At 33.2% G+C, this 14,927-nt stretch overlaps 1 long non-coding RNA gene across 1 annotated transcript in view; it reads left to right on the forward strand.

Moving 5' to 3' along the window:
- LOC122230671 overlaps window positions 1–14,927 on the forward strand; it is a 43,956-nt gene that overhangs the window by 18,839 nt on the left and 10,190 nt on the right. Inside the window, exon 2 of the long non-coding RNA XR_006207710.1 lies at window positions 5,673–5,792. This is a non-coding gene — a long non-coding RNA (uncharacterized LOC122230671). The remainder of the gene's footprint in view (window positions 1–5,672; window positions 5,793–14,927) is intronic.

Genomic DNA, 14,927 nt, shown 5'->3' on the forward strand with positions numbered 1-14,927 from the left:
TCTTCCTACTCTTTCAATGTACTTGGACTAAAACCCACTTTCTATGCCATTACCAATAATAGCTCTGTATAGTTTCATATCTTATCTTTCAGTTACATCACATCAGTCTTTCTTCCTGCTTCACTCCAATGAGATTCATAGCTCTTAATTACTTCTATATGCCAAGATCGTCCTTATATCGGGGTTCTTGAAAATTCTGGTTTCATTTCCTAAGAGACTCTCCCCATTGTATGCAAAGCTAGTTCTTGTTGTTTTCGGATCTAAGCTTAAATATTATCACTTGAAGAAGTGGTTCAAGTCAGATGTCCCCCCACCCACCCAACTCTTTTGTCATCCACCTCTTGGTTTGATATTGCATATGGACATATTTTGCAATGATTTATTTTCTTCTTTTATTTGGGTTTTCCACACTTGTCTTTCTCTGTAGAATTCAAGCCCTATGAGTGCAGGGACTCTGGCGTTCTTGTTCACTACAGTAGCTCGGTAACTAGTATACTATCTGACACATATCTGTTGAGTGAATTAATCCGTTCTTCAATTGGTATCTGCTGTGTCTGGTGGTGTCCATAGACTATTCACTTCCCTTAATTTCCAAATCTCAGAGTCTCCTTGTCCTACCTTAACCAGGTCAGGGAATCTGGTCTGGAGATTACTCAGCCTTAAGTCCACTTGAGAGGATGTCAAGATATGTAGGAATGGACTTATGCTTCTTCAGTAATTCCATCGTGTTTAGGAAGATCACTCTGCCTCTCTGGAGAGACGTTAGGCTCTTGTGGTTCCTTTGGGATCTCAAACAATAGGAACATTACTACTAAACTTGTTTTAGGTCTCTTGGGCATATTTATTCAAAATTAGACATAGATGACTAGTCACTACTTATGTCGTGTTTTTCTGAAAAGGCAGTCTGAATATAGAGTTTCTATCGTTAAGATTAGAAAGACTATGGATTTCTATTAAATCTATGTATAATTTTAAGCGGGATGGTATAAACCACAAATTCCTAGCTTTATGACTAAAAACTATTTGGAGGCTTTATTATGATGTATATTCCAAGGCTTCATCTCCAGAAATTCTGATTCAGTGTGTCCACAGTGACACATAGGACTGTACATTTTACCAGGTATCCTAGATTATTCTGAAGTAGAACATTTGTGGACCACATTTTGGGACAGAATTGCATGCTATGTTATATTTCAAGATATTTGGTTTTTTAAAATTCAAACTATTTATCAGTCTCTCTCTTGAATTAATGACATAGTATAATTTTAATACTTTATAGCTTATAGGAATTTTAGAGATTTTTTTTTCATTTGTCACCTATGTAGAGACTGAATCTTAAAAAGATTAATTAATTTGTCAAGATATTAAATGGGGTCAGCATCTAAGTTTCTTATCACTGCCTGGGCTTTTATTCTAAAGCATGGTGGCCTACAGTAATATTTTCAGCTTCAAAGTTTTATACTGTTGAAAAATAAAATAAATTAATATTATTATATGTACACTTATATTTACACATATTGCAATATTAATTTGGATTATACAGAACTTTGGCCATCATCACTACATACCAGGTATATTTTGGACTGAGATAGATCCTACCTACAAGAATTTACTAATGTCAAAAAGGGCCCTTTTAAAAATGAGTCTGGCACCCACTTCAAGGACAATGTTAAAGTAAGACTCCAATATATATCTTAATCTAAGTTATTACTGAATGTAAGTCATGTGATGGCTTCTAATAAAAATTTCCCATTGAAAAAAATCAATGTTAATAACTGGAACTCAAGAACTATAATGGGCTCTATGTTTTTCTGGCTTAGATTGTGTTCCTATAATATGCTAAGAAGAAGAATTGATGACCTGTGAGCTATGGTCACTTCCTGATCTCATTTGGTTCTTTGGTCTCTAGTTTTAAAAGGGTGATCAGAGAGGTTGTCTTTTAATGGAGAAGTTAAGCAAAAGAAGCATCAACCTGGAGGCTTTTTGGCACAGCCTAACTCTCTCAATGGAGAAGCACTTCAATTGCCAAGTTAGGGTCTTGCAAGAAAACTGTTCCAGAGGAGATTTTTTCTTTGAAGAAGCTGCTGTAAAATCTTACACAAGAAACTGGCTGGAGCTACAGCCTAGAGATGATAATGGAATGACAAGTCTGGGGGCATTACTTATCTGGATTCAGAAATAAATTTCACTTAAGAACCAGTTTCATGAATACATACAACCAAGGATGCCTGGTCGGGTCTGCTGGCTGGGGTGGAAGAGAACATCTAGAAAATCCATGTGAGAAGTGGAACTACTGGGAATGGGCAGAAGAATTTTAGAAGTTGCAGAGATAATGCAGAGATGTTCTGTAATGGAAACTTCCACTTGTGTTGATAGTAGGTGTTCTATAGCCAGGATCCTTAATTCAAGACTGCCCTCCCTAGTTGGTACCGTAGGTGTGAAGCCTCCCTCAGACAAGTGGTACCATTGTGGGCATCATCCGACAGAGCAACACCTTGTAAATATACCTTGGAGTCTTCATACTCCAGGACACAATCCCATAGTGCTGTTTGCTCCAAAATCCTTGCACACCCAACTAATTTTCTTATTACATGTAATAAGAAATCATACATAATACATTCCTAACATCTATTTTTTTTTTCCTTTGGTGACCTTCAACATGAAGAGAGTCATAGGAAGACAATTGAGTCAGGTGTTTTATATAGGCATTACCAACCTGAAGTCTTAAATTATTCTCCACTTAGGGAATATCAAATCTATTTTCAGACAGAAAAGCACAATGGACCCAATTATCCATGTTTTAGGACTTATTCCAATCTTTAAAAAGTAACAGGCACAAGTAAAAGTACTTAACACTGACATTGTTCATCTACTTTTTATTGTCAAATGCATGAAAATAGTGTTACAAAAAGAGATTTAGAGAAGTCCATGGCATGTCTTATAGTCAATGTTACTTCTTGGACTGTTTACTATGGTTCATCTAGCATGTTCTTTTTTAGTTATTTTGTTTTTCTTTCATAGAAATAAAAGAAGTATTGATTTTATGTTATGTGAGCACAGTTGTTGATTTATATAAAAGTTTCTTAGAAAGTTATGATTTTTATATTTATAGAATGGCAGGAATAGTATATAGATAACACATCATAGTAACTTGGCATTTATAATATATTAGTTTTCCATAAACATCAACTCAGAGAGGAAGGTTACATTTTATTTTGATTACAATAACAATTTGAAAGCCATCTGTTCTTTAAAATTTTACTAAAATATATAGTGGAACTGGTGTTTTATATGCCAATCCTTTCTGAAGAGTGTTTTTAGATTTTTCAAATACTGCCACAGGCACCATTTAAATTGAGTAGTGTGTAGGCTAGCAGAAGTTCAGGAAATATTAAATAAGAATAAATTTGCCAAAGCAATCCATTGAAGGGTGATTTGAATCTGAATTTTGACATTGCTGATACCAGATAAAAATGGTTATGCAGTGATTCAAGAGGACAAAGATCTACAAATTAGTGGCTAAAAGAATGTGTACATGTACACACACACACACACACACACACACACACACACACACATCACTAGGGTTGGTCTTTGGCAACAATTTCCTACCCTGCTCCCTAAGCAAATAACCAAGCATCACCTTTGCTTTTTTCTATTATTACTCATCTTATTCTTCAATGTAACATTATTAGCAATGCTAATGTGTGTTGGCAGAGGGTGGAGATTTGTCCTGGACACCCCAAATTCTCTGGAAAGGGTTTATACTTTAAGAGATTAACTGTAATCATTCAACTGGTGTTTTAATGATTTTCAATTTGAAGATGTTTATTTGGAATGAATACATGAGTTACTATATGCAGGAGATCTCCTTTTCCTCTCAGTATTCTTTTTGGAATGCTTGATGGACTATAGTTAGACTTAGGGCTACATTTCTGCTTACTAATCTGTTGTTCAAAACATAGGCTCTGAAGTCTCTGTGTTTTGGCTCAAGTGACAACAATGATAGCTGCTAATAATATGACTTGGGAATTATGTGTCTTTTCTCTAAGCCTCTGTTTTCTCAGCTATGAAATGGTGATTTTTGAAATTGCTTAGTTCATAGTGAACTACATGAGACCAGAAATACAAGGTTTTTAGCACATTAAGATAGCCTGGAATACAAAAAAATTTCAAGGAATATTATTAGTACTAACACTATCATCGTCTGTCATCATGGAATTGTTACACTTGAGCTTGGAGATGTCATTGCAGGCTTCTTGGACTGTTTGCTCTTTTAAAATGAGGAGAATGATCCCCCACCTGTGCTCTGTCTCTATCTCTCTCAAAAATGAATAAACATTAAAAAAATTAAAATGAGGAGGATGAGTTAGATGGTCCTTCAATTTCCCTTTATTTCTGATATTGTGAGTATGAAGTAATACAAAATGAATAATTAAATACCCTTCTTTCTTGATGTGGGAGAAAGGGAGAAGAAAAAGTTCTGGGTGCCTAGATTTCCTTCCAAGTCTGCTAGAATTATAACTATGTAGCATTTTGAATAGAGGGTTTATTCTGGAAATCTTTAAATTTACTTGCCTTAACTGTATACTTTGTCAACTTTGGAAAAATTGGGATTTGGGGTAATCTTTGAGTGAAGTTTCCTTTGGATACATATTTAAATTGTAATCTTGTAATTTACTAATTTGGGATTTGGAGGTGTTTACCATTCTTATGCATTATCATGTTGAAGTAAATATTTATACATATACAAAAATATATGATTTCAACAATTTTATATTGCATAGAAAATATATAGTATATAGTATTGAACCTATTATTTTGCAACTTGCTAATTTTGTTCAACTTTTTATTTTTGACATTTATTCATGTTGAAACATGTGGCTTAGTTTATTCATTTTAGTTACTATACATCATTCAGTTATAAGAATAAAATCTATTTGGTAGACACTTAAGCATTTTAATTTTTCATTATTAACCAGTGTGAAAACAAGCATTCAAGTACATTTTATTTTGTGTGAGATATCATATTTTATCTGAGTATATGAGAGTGCCTGGTTTGTATACAGATATCTGAAATTGGAATTGCAAATGTTTTGTGGCTTCTATAATGTTACTCTCAATTTTAAGTATAAAAGATTAGTTTTGTGGACATGATTAATCTCTTTATGTAGTTAAAGTTACTGATATAACTAGAATACCATTAAATTCAAAATTCAATAATATTTTAGGAGATATTTAGGTCAAATTTACACAAATGTGTTGAAAAATCATTTTTGTATGTGTGCATAAAGATGACATGGTGTATCTATTTACCTCAAATAACAAGTTATAACTAGTGTCCATGTACAATTTTTTGCCTGACTGATTTCCAGTAGATATTTTGGTAATACTTTTTAAGTATTTACAGGTTTAATGGCTTATTTTGCAAAGTGCCATTGGAAAATATCATTTAGATACATGTTTGGAATATGAGGCTGAGGATGAACGAGTTCTCATATTAATCATCATTATGAGAATCCCAAAGAGACACGTGATTTTCAAATATATTTCCATCTGAGCATGATAGTTTTTAAATACACATTGCATATTAGATATGGGATTTGAATGGTAATACATTTTTAAGGTTGTAATTTATTATACTTTTCACACCCATCCCACTGAATATGCAGTTTAAAATGCAATGGCCAGAAGACAAGGAAGTGTTACCAGAAGGATGTGGACGTGGACTCCGAAACTGCTAATGATGACCGTGATCTTTTGGAGTCAGCAGGGGAATGGTCAAGGTCAAGGTAGGCGAGAGCATGTTTTAATATTTTGAGAGCTGGATATGAGTTTCACTTTACTTTGAAGTTATGTGAAGCTTTAGTTTGATGTTTTAAGTATTTGTTGCAGTCTTTCTCCAAGGTTTTTGTTAAAGTGTGTTATAATATTTCCAAATTAGTTAAGTTGAGCTAGAATTAGGTGTGAGTTGTTGTTATCCCATTTGAAGCGACTGCTAAAAAATTGGCTTTATTCTGTTGTATTTTAGAGATTGTAGAGATACAGAAATGTTTGTGTGTGTGTGTGTATGTGTAACTTGACAAGACTGTATTAATTGAAGGTTTTATACTTTTTAAGAGAAGTTTTTGGATCTCTGTGCCTTTCCGTAAGTGGTTTTTGTTTTAATTTTTAAATTTCAAGAACATATTCTCTAAAGGGTGTGATGTTCTTCAGAAATTAAGTGAAAAATTTGATGTTTCTCATTGCTTTGCCAAATGTATTTGGAAGAAATTAATGGTGGAGCAGAGTCCTGAGGTTGTGGTGCCCTGAAGTGTCATTCACAGAGTAGGAAAGGACCATAGAATTTCTAATACGGTTTTTCAGTGTACTGATTTGACAGTAGCTGTGTGGAGTGGTTTATGCCAAAACTAGTGTCTATGATATGTGTTTTGTGATAAATGTTGTATTATTTTTGGAGGTGTGATGCTGCTCAGACACAAATTGTAATTTAATGTTTTATGTGAAAAAAGTCCTGACTCCCATGACATTCTTTTCCCTTGGAGGAGAATCCATTTTGACATTGTTTCTACTTTTGTTAAGACTTGAAATCTATGAGTAGGAAAGGTATACAGGCAGGTATATTACCCTAGATGGAATTGAAAGTGTATAGTGGTGTTGTATAATTGGAGTAGAGTTGTTGAGGTTTTGTTAGTCCTTCGGTTTCCAAAATAATCAATAAATATTGTGTATATGAAAGTAAATTTAATAAATCTTTCAAAAAGATGATTCAAAAAGGACATTGTTTGCTTACCATATGTAATTGCATTTAATTTATTTTTGAAGTGAAATAGAATGATGGTATTCAAAAATAGAAATGCATGTATGCGTCTTTGTGTGATAATAGGTATATACATACATACAGACAGACAATAAGTTTTAATAATGAAATAGGTTTTGATTTTAGAGTGTTTCTTTTATGCCATTAAGAATATAATTTAGTTCTTACTTTGTTTTTATTTTTTGATAAAAATAATGGAAGGAAATCGTATTTAATACACATAGTATTTTTTTTTCACCAAAGATCTAAAACAAGAATGTGTAGGCAGCAGCTACATCACATTTCTGTTGGCTAAAAGAGTTGTTTATTCCTCTGGCAATGTGTCAGATCACTAAAATGCAGCAGGACAACTGTTTTTCTGCAATAGTGATCCAACAGTACATTTAGTATTACACAAGACTGCCAAAACCCTTTCAAAGGCGATCATTTCCAGGGATTATGACTTTTCTTAATGGGTAATAGGTAAATATTGGATATTTAAAATGTTAGAGGAAAAGTAAGTATCATCTCTTTTATTTGTCCAAGCCTTTTATTCTTTCTTCAATATTGATTGCTTAGATATTCTTTTCCTTGATAGTGACTGTCATGTGTAAAAAACACTCCCTGAAATCAATCCCATGCTTAGCTATACTGAAGCTTGTGATGATAAATGCAAGTTAAGTAATTTAGTTTCTTTTTAAAAGAATAAATTAAAATAGACAGTGATTAATGGGGCAAAACAACTTAATAGAAAGCATAATGGAATGCTTTAATTTTATGATTAAGGGATTTTTTGCTTCCTTTAGGTAGCTAGATTAAATGAAGGAAGTTTCATAGGCATGATAAGAAATCTTATGATTTCAAATACAACCCAAGCAGCATAGTATCATTTAGATCAATAAAGCTCATTAAATACTAATTTTTTTCATCGTTGGACATGCAATTACACAGAATTTAAAGATAAAAGTTTTAAAATGAAAACTTTATATTACTGGATATATTTTTTTTTTTTTTTTTTTTTTTTTTTAAATTTTTTTTTTCAACGTTTTTTATTTTTTATTTTTGGGACAGAGAGAGACAGAGCATGAACGGGGGAGGGGCAGAGAGAGAGGGAGACACAGAATCGGAAACAGGCTCCAGGCTCCGAGCCATCAGCCCAGAGCCTGACGCGGGGCTCGAACTCACAGACCGCGAGATCGTGACCTGGCTGAAGTCGGACGCTTAACCGACTGCGCCACCCAGGCGCCCTGGATATATTTTTAAATAAAAATTTCATGGTACTTTACTATTGGTGAGAAATAATACAGTAAAATATATAAATGAAGTTTTCTTTACATTGAGTTTATAGCTTTGTCTTAAACTTTGATCTTTGGGACTTCCAGAGGTGTGATAACACATCAATGAAGTATAATTCTTATAGCAAATATGTGTGCAAAAGTAATAAAATTATTTTAACTTAAAGTTTCTTTAACTAAGAGATGAGAGCAAAACTACATTGCATTTACATACAAGCTCTCCATATTTATCATTAGATTATATGCTAATGATTTGTAAGCCATTGGGAAACTTGGATCTTCTTTCCCCATAAAAGCCATGTTAGAAATAGTAATTAAGTTGTGGGGACAGAAGACAAATATGTATATATTCTAGAATGTACATAAAGCATCATAATCAACATTAATTCAACTGTGTGCAATCACCACTTACAACATGCCATAGGAAATGCATCCTAAATTCTAAGTAAGAATGTTGGCTGGTGATCTCTCTAGGGGCATCATGTTCAAGTAAGAAGGAAGGAGTGGAGTATGGGCTCCAGTCAGGTAGTTGTCCCTTTTCAAGTTTTCATATCTCTCAAGAAAAGCATCTGCTTGACTCATCTATTTTCCTGACTTCTGACTTACAGAATAATCAGTGCATACCCTTGGAGTAGCATTCCCTGTCTTGCACTCTGCCCTCTTCTATGCTACTCAGGTTGTTCTTGCATTAGAAACTCCTTAGTAAATGAAAATAAAGCCAATCCTTAAGATAAAGTGGGATTTATGTGATTTTTAAAAAAGAAAATGAAGCAAGTAACATAATTGTTCAGGTTTACTTTGTCTTTAAAAGAACTATCACAGATGTTAGTACTAGAAATTGAGTGTCAGGTATGTGGGAGCTTTATGAACTATCTTTATAAATTTTCTGTAAATCTAAAACTATTCTAAAATAAAATGTTTATTAAAAAATTAAAAAAAAACACTACCACAGATAGTTGTGAACATACACATTTCCAAACACACTACATTTACTTTTAGGGACAATCTAGATAAAACTGAACTGACATCTAATATGTATAGGTATAAAACATAACAGTTTTGGCCATGGGAAAGCTGACTGCCCAGAGGGACTGTACACAGACATCAGGGAGCCCAACTTATTTACAGAATTCTAGGAGGTATAGGCAGCAGTTACTGTGTTTAGAGCTAAGAAATTAATTCTGAGCTCAACAATTTAGTTTCTTTCTTTCTACAACAATATGTTCAAGTAATGATATGAGATGTATATTAAGGTAAAGGTGTAATTTATATAAAAATTTAATAAAAGTCAGCCACTGAGATGCATGTGAATATAAAGGCAGGATGAAGCAGTTTGGAATTCTTGTTGAAAGTAAAGATATGATTAGCAAGGTGAATTCTTGTTAAAAGTAAAGATATGATTTTGAATTTAAAAACAAAACATTTAGAAATATTGTTTGACAGACCTTAAAAATATATTCCTATCTTAATGGCTTTAATAAAGGAGTGCTATTTTTTTCTGGTACATAATAAGAATAATAATAAGAAGAATGGAGTGTGTATGCCACTCTGTTTCCAAAAACAAGTTTGTCATAGTTTTTGAATTAGTGCCATTTTCCTGATTTTTGTAAGCAATGTAGGGTTTAAATATAGTACTATTTTATTATCATGAATATACAGAGCATTTTAATCAATTTAGTTTCCATGATTATTTATATGCTGAAATTCCATCTCTGATGCTATATGTAAGAAAGTTTGAAATTTTGAAGAAGCCAGTGGAGATCATGTAGCAAACTTAAACTTTGAGGGCAAATTGATTTCTGTTTCTTTCATGACCAGATTTTGGGTTAGACATTAAGCATTCAAAAAAATCTGATAACATTCAGCAATTATGATTTTTAGTTTCATGATCTCCCTTGTAAAATGCTATTTGAGATACAGGGCAAAATTTTAAAAAAACAAATCATTTGGTTGTCCTATTTTGCAAGTTGTTAAGGATGGATGGGTAGATGGATAGGTGGATGGAGGGACAGATATAGAGTTTTCTCTCCCATCTCTTTTTCTTTTTCCCTCTCTCCATTGAAATCTTTTCCGTGTGTGCCAAAGGCATTATTTTTTCCCCTCATTTTTTTGTTTCATTCATAAAAAGAAATTTAAGTGATTGTATACTTCTGTCAGTAAATGAAGATAGTATCCATTTTTGAGTGAAGATTTATAGCTACTGTTTTTCAATTAGAGTATAGCAGATCATATGATCTATGAGTTTTAATATCTTAGAATCATTACGAGTGAGAAATAATCACCTTGAAGGACCTTAATGCCACCAGAGTTTATGTTTTTCCAGGTTGCTTAGATAAATTGTTCTCATCTTATAATTGAATACTGTTTTAAGAGAAGTGAGCTCAAACATTTGGCAGTCAGTATTGAATGATGATTAGTTGTGTATGCCAGGAGACCTGACCTTAAAATATCATCAAGCTAAGTAGTGGTGAAATTGAACTCTGCTATCCAATAGAAGGCTTAATGTTTTGGCATTCCTTATCAAATGTAAAGAGTTTTCCTTTGTGCTAGTTAAGAATATATATGTGTGTATGTGTATAAGTTGGTCTGTAGCAGAATTATTTATGTCCAGTTTTAGTTTTTGATTTAAACTTCTTAATATATAAATGCAAATCCAATACTTAAAACTCCCATAAATATCCACCCCAACAACATTTAAATTCTAACAGCTTCTTGAAATTAACAACAACAAAAAGCTAGCCATTCTTAGACATTACATGCTATACACATTTCCCTAGATTAAAAATTCATATCATATGGTAAACAAAGTAGTTATTTAAGAACACAAATGGATTTACTTGAAAGAGAATAACATTCATTGAGATTTTGCCCTCAAAATTAAGATTTCTGAGAAAACTATGCATTTTAAATTCTTTCCAGACATCTGAAGGTTATATTCCTAAAAGATGTCAATGCATGTTCTTTTATGCAATCTGCTTGGGAGCCTGTGAAGTAAGGAAGGTGATGCCATAAATATCTAATTATAAAGACTTGTTGTGGAATACTCTCTTAAAAATATACTTTTTTTGTACACAAAGGGATTTCTCTTCACAACTTAGATTTGATTGTTTAAAATGAAATCATTGTATGGTATTTTGTTACAGTGTTTTAAGGTGATTTCCTAATCATCAAAGCCATTGCCATAGGAAAAAAATAGGGTTTAGTTGTAGAATATTTCATTTTTATGGGAGAAGAACATGGTAATTGATACCACTTTCTCCTAAAATTATATAGTATTATCTAATCTTTAGGTGACATTCATTCACAATATTCTACAAAATACCCTAATCATGCACCATAATAAAGTGTGGGTTTTATTTACCATTTATTTTATTTAATTTGTTTTGTAAGGAAAATCTCATTTTAATTAGGGTCCTCCTAATCTCTAAAAACTGAATTTATTTAGGAAAAAATATTTTAAACACTGTTCCAAGTGATCTTAGCATTTTTTATTGAGCTTTAATGCTCTGTTTTTACGTGTTTCGGGACTGTGAGGGCACTTGGTTTAGAATTAAAATTTAATTTGGAGATTTTTGTTGTGTTTGGAATTTGTTATGGAATTTAACTTCAAGAAAATGTAGGTTTATTGGACATTATCTTCTATGGGATATACTAGCCTCATTTCTCTTCCCAGCCACGTGTGCGTGCATGTGTGTGCATGTGTGTGTGGGTGGGTGTGTTAAATTTAGAATAAAGAGGCCATAATAGCTGAAGATATAGAAAGAGGAATAGAAATGGTATAAATAGGGGAAAAAAGAGAAGAAGTGATAGAAGCAGGTATTAGAAATATATAAAGTAAGGTATTCTGAAATGTGCTAATAAAATTAAAATATAATGTGAATTAAAAAATTAATTTTAGTGAAATTTTAGTGGTACTTTACCTACCAAAAAATAGAAATAAAGTGGTAAGTAACTGATTAACCTGGCTCCTTCCTCAGGAAGGCACTTAGCCTACTCCACCTAACTTTATAGTCTCATGGTATGAAGTGTTAAATTGTGCTTTTAATGCAAGTTAAGTTTGTGTGTGTGTGTGTGTGTGTGTGTGTGTGTGTGTGTGTGTATGTACAAACTCCAGAACAAACAAACTAAAGAGCCTAGACAGTGGAGTCAAGAAATGCAAAATAGTCACATGTATGAGACTGTATGTCCTGGTCTTTGGCAGAAATTACTGCTTACTCTTAATTCTGTTTCTTTCTACCTCTTCAACCTATAATGCCACATATACCTGAGCACTTGAAAATCACTTCTCTGTCACTTATTATGTTTCCTTTAAAAGCTCATGAATTACACATGATTTTCAGAGTTGCCAACTTAGATTTCAAGAGACTTCAAAAAAATTAATCTGGCACCTTTCCATTATGAAGGTTGTACACAATGTTCACAAGCTAGTGCTGGTCTTTAACGGACATGTGCCTCATACATCAACAACTTTCTTCCCTTACTTTTTCTCAAGTTAGGAAGCACTGAGATTTCTATTTGGTCATGTCACATATTGATCTATTTATTAACCATAGTTTTATCAAAGCGTAAACTATTTTTGGTTTTTATAGTTAATTGTGTGTGACATAATAATTGAGATGCAATGTGTATTATGCTTTGTTCTTATGATGATTTTTTTAAACTTATTTTTCCTGCAGTAACTTCTAATTCTTATTTTCTGATCTTCCTTTCTCTTTTTTCTTTAGCTGCCTATCTTCCTTTTGTCCCTTAACTCAGATATCCCCTGTTCTGTCTCTGCCCAGATTCCACACTATTTTTTTTGATGTTGTTCTCTATAGTTTTCATAGGTCCCCATAACAACCCTATCAATATTTCTCAATATGCGCTATAATTGTTCATTTGTGTCTTTTCCTTATTTATAAGCTCCTTGATGGCTCAGACTATATAGGTATCTACTCAACAGAAGCTTATAAAGGATTTACCTTGAACCAGGAACTATTCTGGATGCTAGTGATAAAGTAGTTAAGAAAATTGACAAGCAGTCCTGCCATCTGGAGCTTGCATTCCCTCCATGGAGGGAGAGGGATGACAGACAACGAGCAACATAAATATGTTAAGTATGGTCGGGTTGATGGTGAAAAAGAATGCAGTGATGGGGAGCAGGGAATTCTGAGAAGTCAGTTTTTAATTGGATAGTCTGGAATGACCTCATGAAGAAGATGGTGATTGAAAGCCCAAGGTAGTTAGGGCCTGAGCCACACAGAGCAGTAAGTGTGTAAATCTTGAACAAGGTCATGCCTGGTGTTTTTTAGAACAGCAAAGAAACGAATGTGTCTAGAGCAAAGCACATGTGGTGGGGTTGGTAGGAGATCTGAGAGGTAACAGAACAGAGAGGAAGGGATATAGACTATGTAGAGTCTCACTTGCCATTTTAATGACTTTGGCTTTTGTTTGGAGTGAAGTGGGAAGCTATTGAAGGATTTTTAAATTTCTTTTTGGTAATTCATTTTGACTTTTCAGATTATACAGTGGTCGCTACTTAAGACTCAATAATTTTGCTTTATTATTCTTGCAGTCAAGTACAAACTAGTGTATTAAAGTAATGTTAAATTCTAATTTAAATTGATCAAAACAGGCTTTTATCTCTTTCTCTTTTCCATTACTGAATATCTTGTTTTTAATTAATTTGAAAGCTTTCTAGAATAGTGAGCCAATGAAAATTTAGCATAATGTATAACTTATTCTTCATTAGATTTAGGTACTTAATTGAAGATGCTAATTAGAAAAGACATTTGTTCTGTTGGAAGATGTTGATAAAACTGCTCCTGAATTACTATCACATAAATTGATACCATATTAAGTTGTATTTCTGGAATCTAAATGTAGACAGTGATAATAAGTTTTGACTCTAAGTAGATGTCTTTCATCTCTATGGTCAAGGATGCTTAAAAGTGAAAAAAACTTACTGGATTCAAATCTGGGAACCAGGAATAACCGGAAGTGCTTTTGTTTCTTTGTTTCTTGGTGGAATTGTCTTCCTGGTAATGATGTGCCTACTTATACCAAACAAACATTTACTGTATTCTATCTTACCTTCTGGCTTTCTTGCCAAAATAGTGTTTGCTTGTTTTTGTTTTGAGAAAATTAAGCTTCACAATATAATGGGGAAATTCTGAGGCCACAGAATAATATAAAATTTAAAGATGAGTAGAAAGCCAGAAGATAAATAAGAGAGAAGAGTACAGAGGGGTAGAAGAGAAATAGTGTAAAAAAAATTAGTCAAAAAGATTAATATATGCATAGTGGTCAACAAGGCGATCAGAATAGAGTACCTACTACATGCCAGGCACTGGGGATATAGCAATGAAGGCAGAGACTCAAGTGGTTTTATAACCACAACATTATTGTAGTAGAAAGGGACAGGGAAAAAGGCACCCAGATATTCAACCTAATCAATGTTATGGAGGGCTATGAAGTACACTGCTATGAAGAAGATGAAATGTGATGGTGTAGTTGAATACAACTGGCATGTGGAGAGGCAGTGATTCAGCTATGGGAAGGTCAGAGAATTTTCTCTTTGAGGAGGTGATGCTTCATGTGAGATTGGAATGAAAAGACAAACTCATGTACTTTGCTGACCCCAGGTATTCCAATCAGAAGGAATAGCAAATATAAAAGTTCTAGAACAGAAATCAGCCTAATAGTTTTGTGTAGCGCTGGCCAGTTTGGCTGGAATAAAGGAAGGGTATGGGAGAGACATGAGATTAAGAGCTGTAAGGGATGAGGATTTTGTAGTCAATGTTGAGATAGAAAACAAATCAATTGAAAGCTTTAATATAGATGGTGATACGATT

The sequence above is a fragment of the Panthera tigris genome, chromosome C2 (assembly GCF_018350195.1).
Source record: "Panthera tigris isolate Pti1 chromosome C2, P.tigris_Pti1_mat1.1, whole genome shotgun sequence".
Classification (NCBI taxonomy): domain Eukaryota; kingdom Metazoa; phylum Chordata; class Mammalia; order Carnivora; family Felidae; genus Panthera; species Panthera tigris.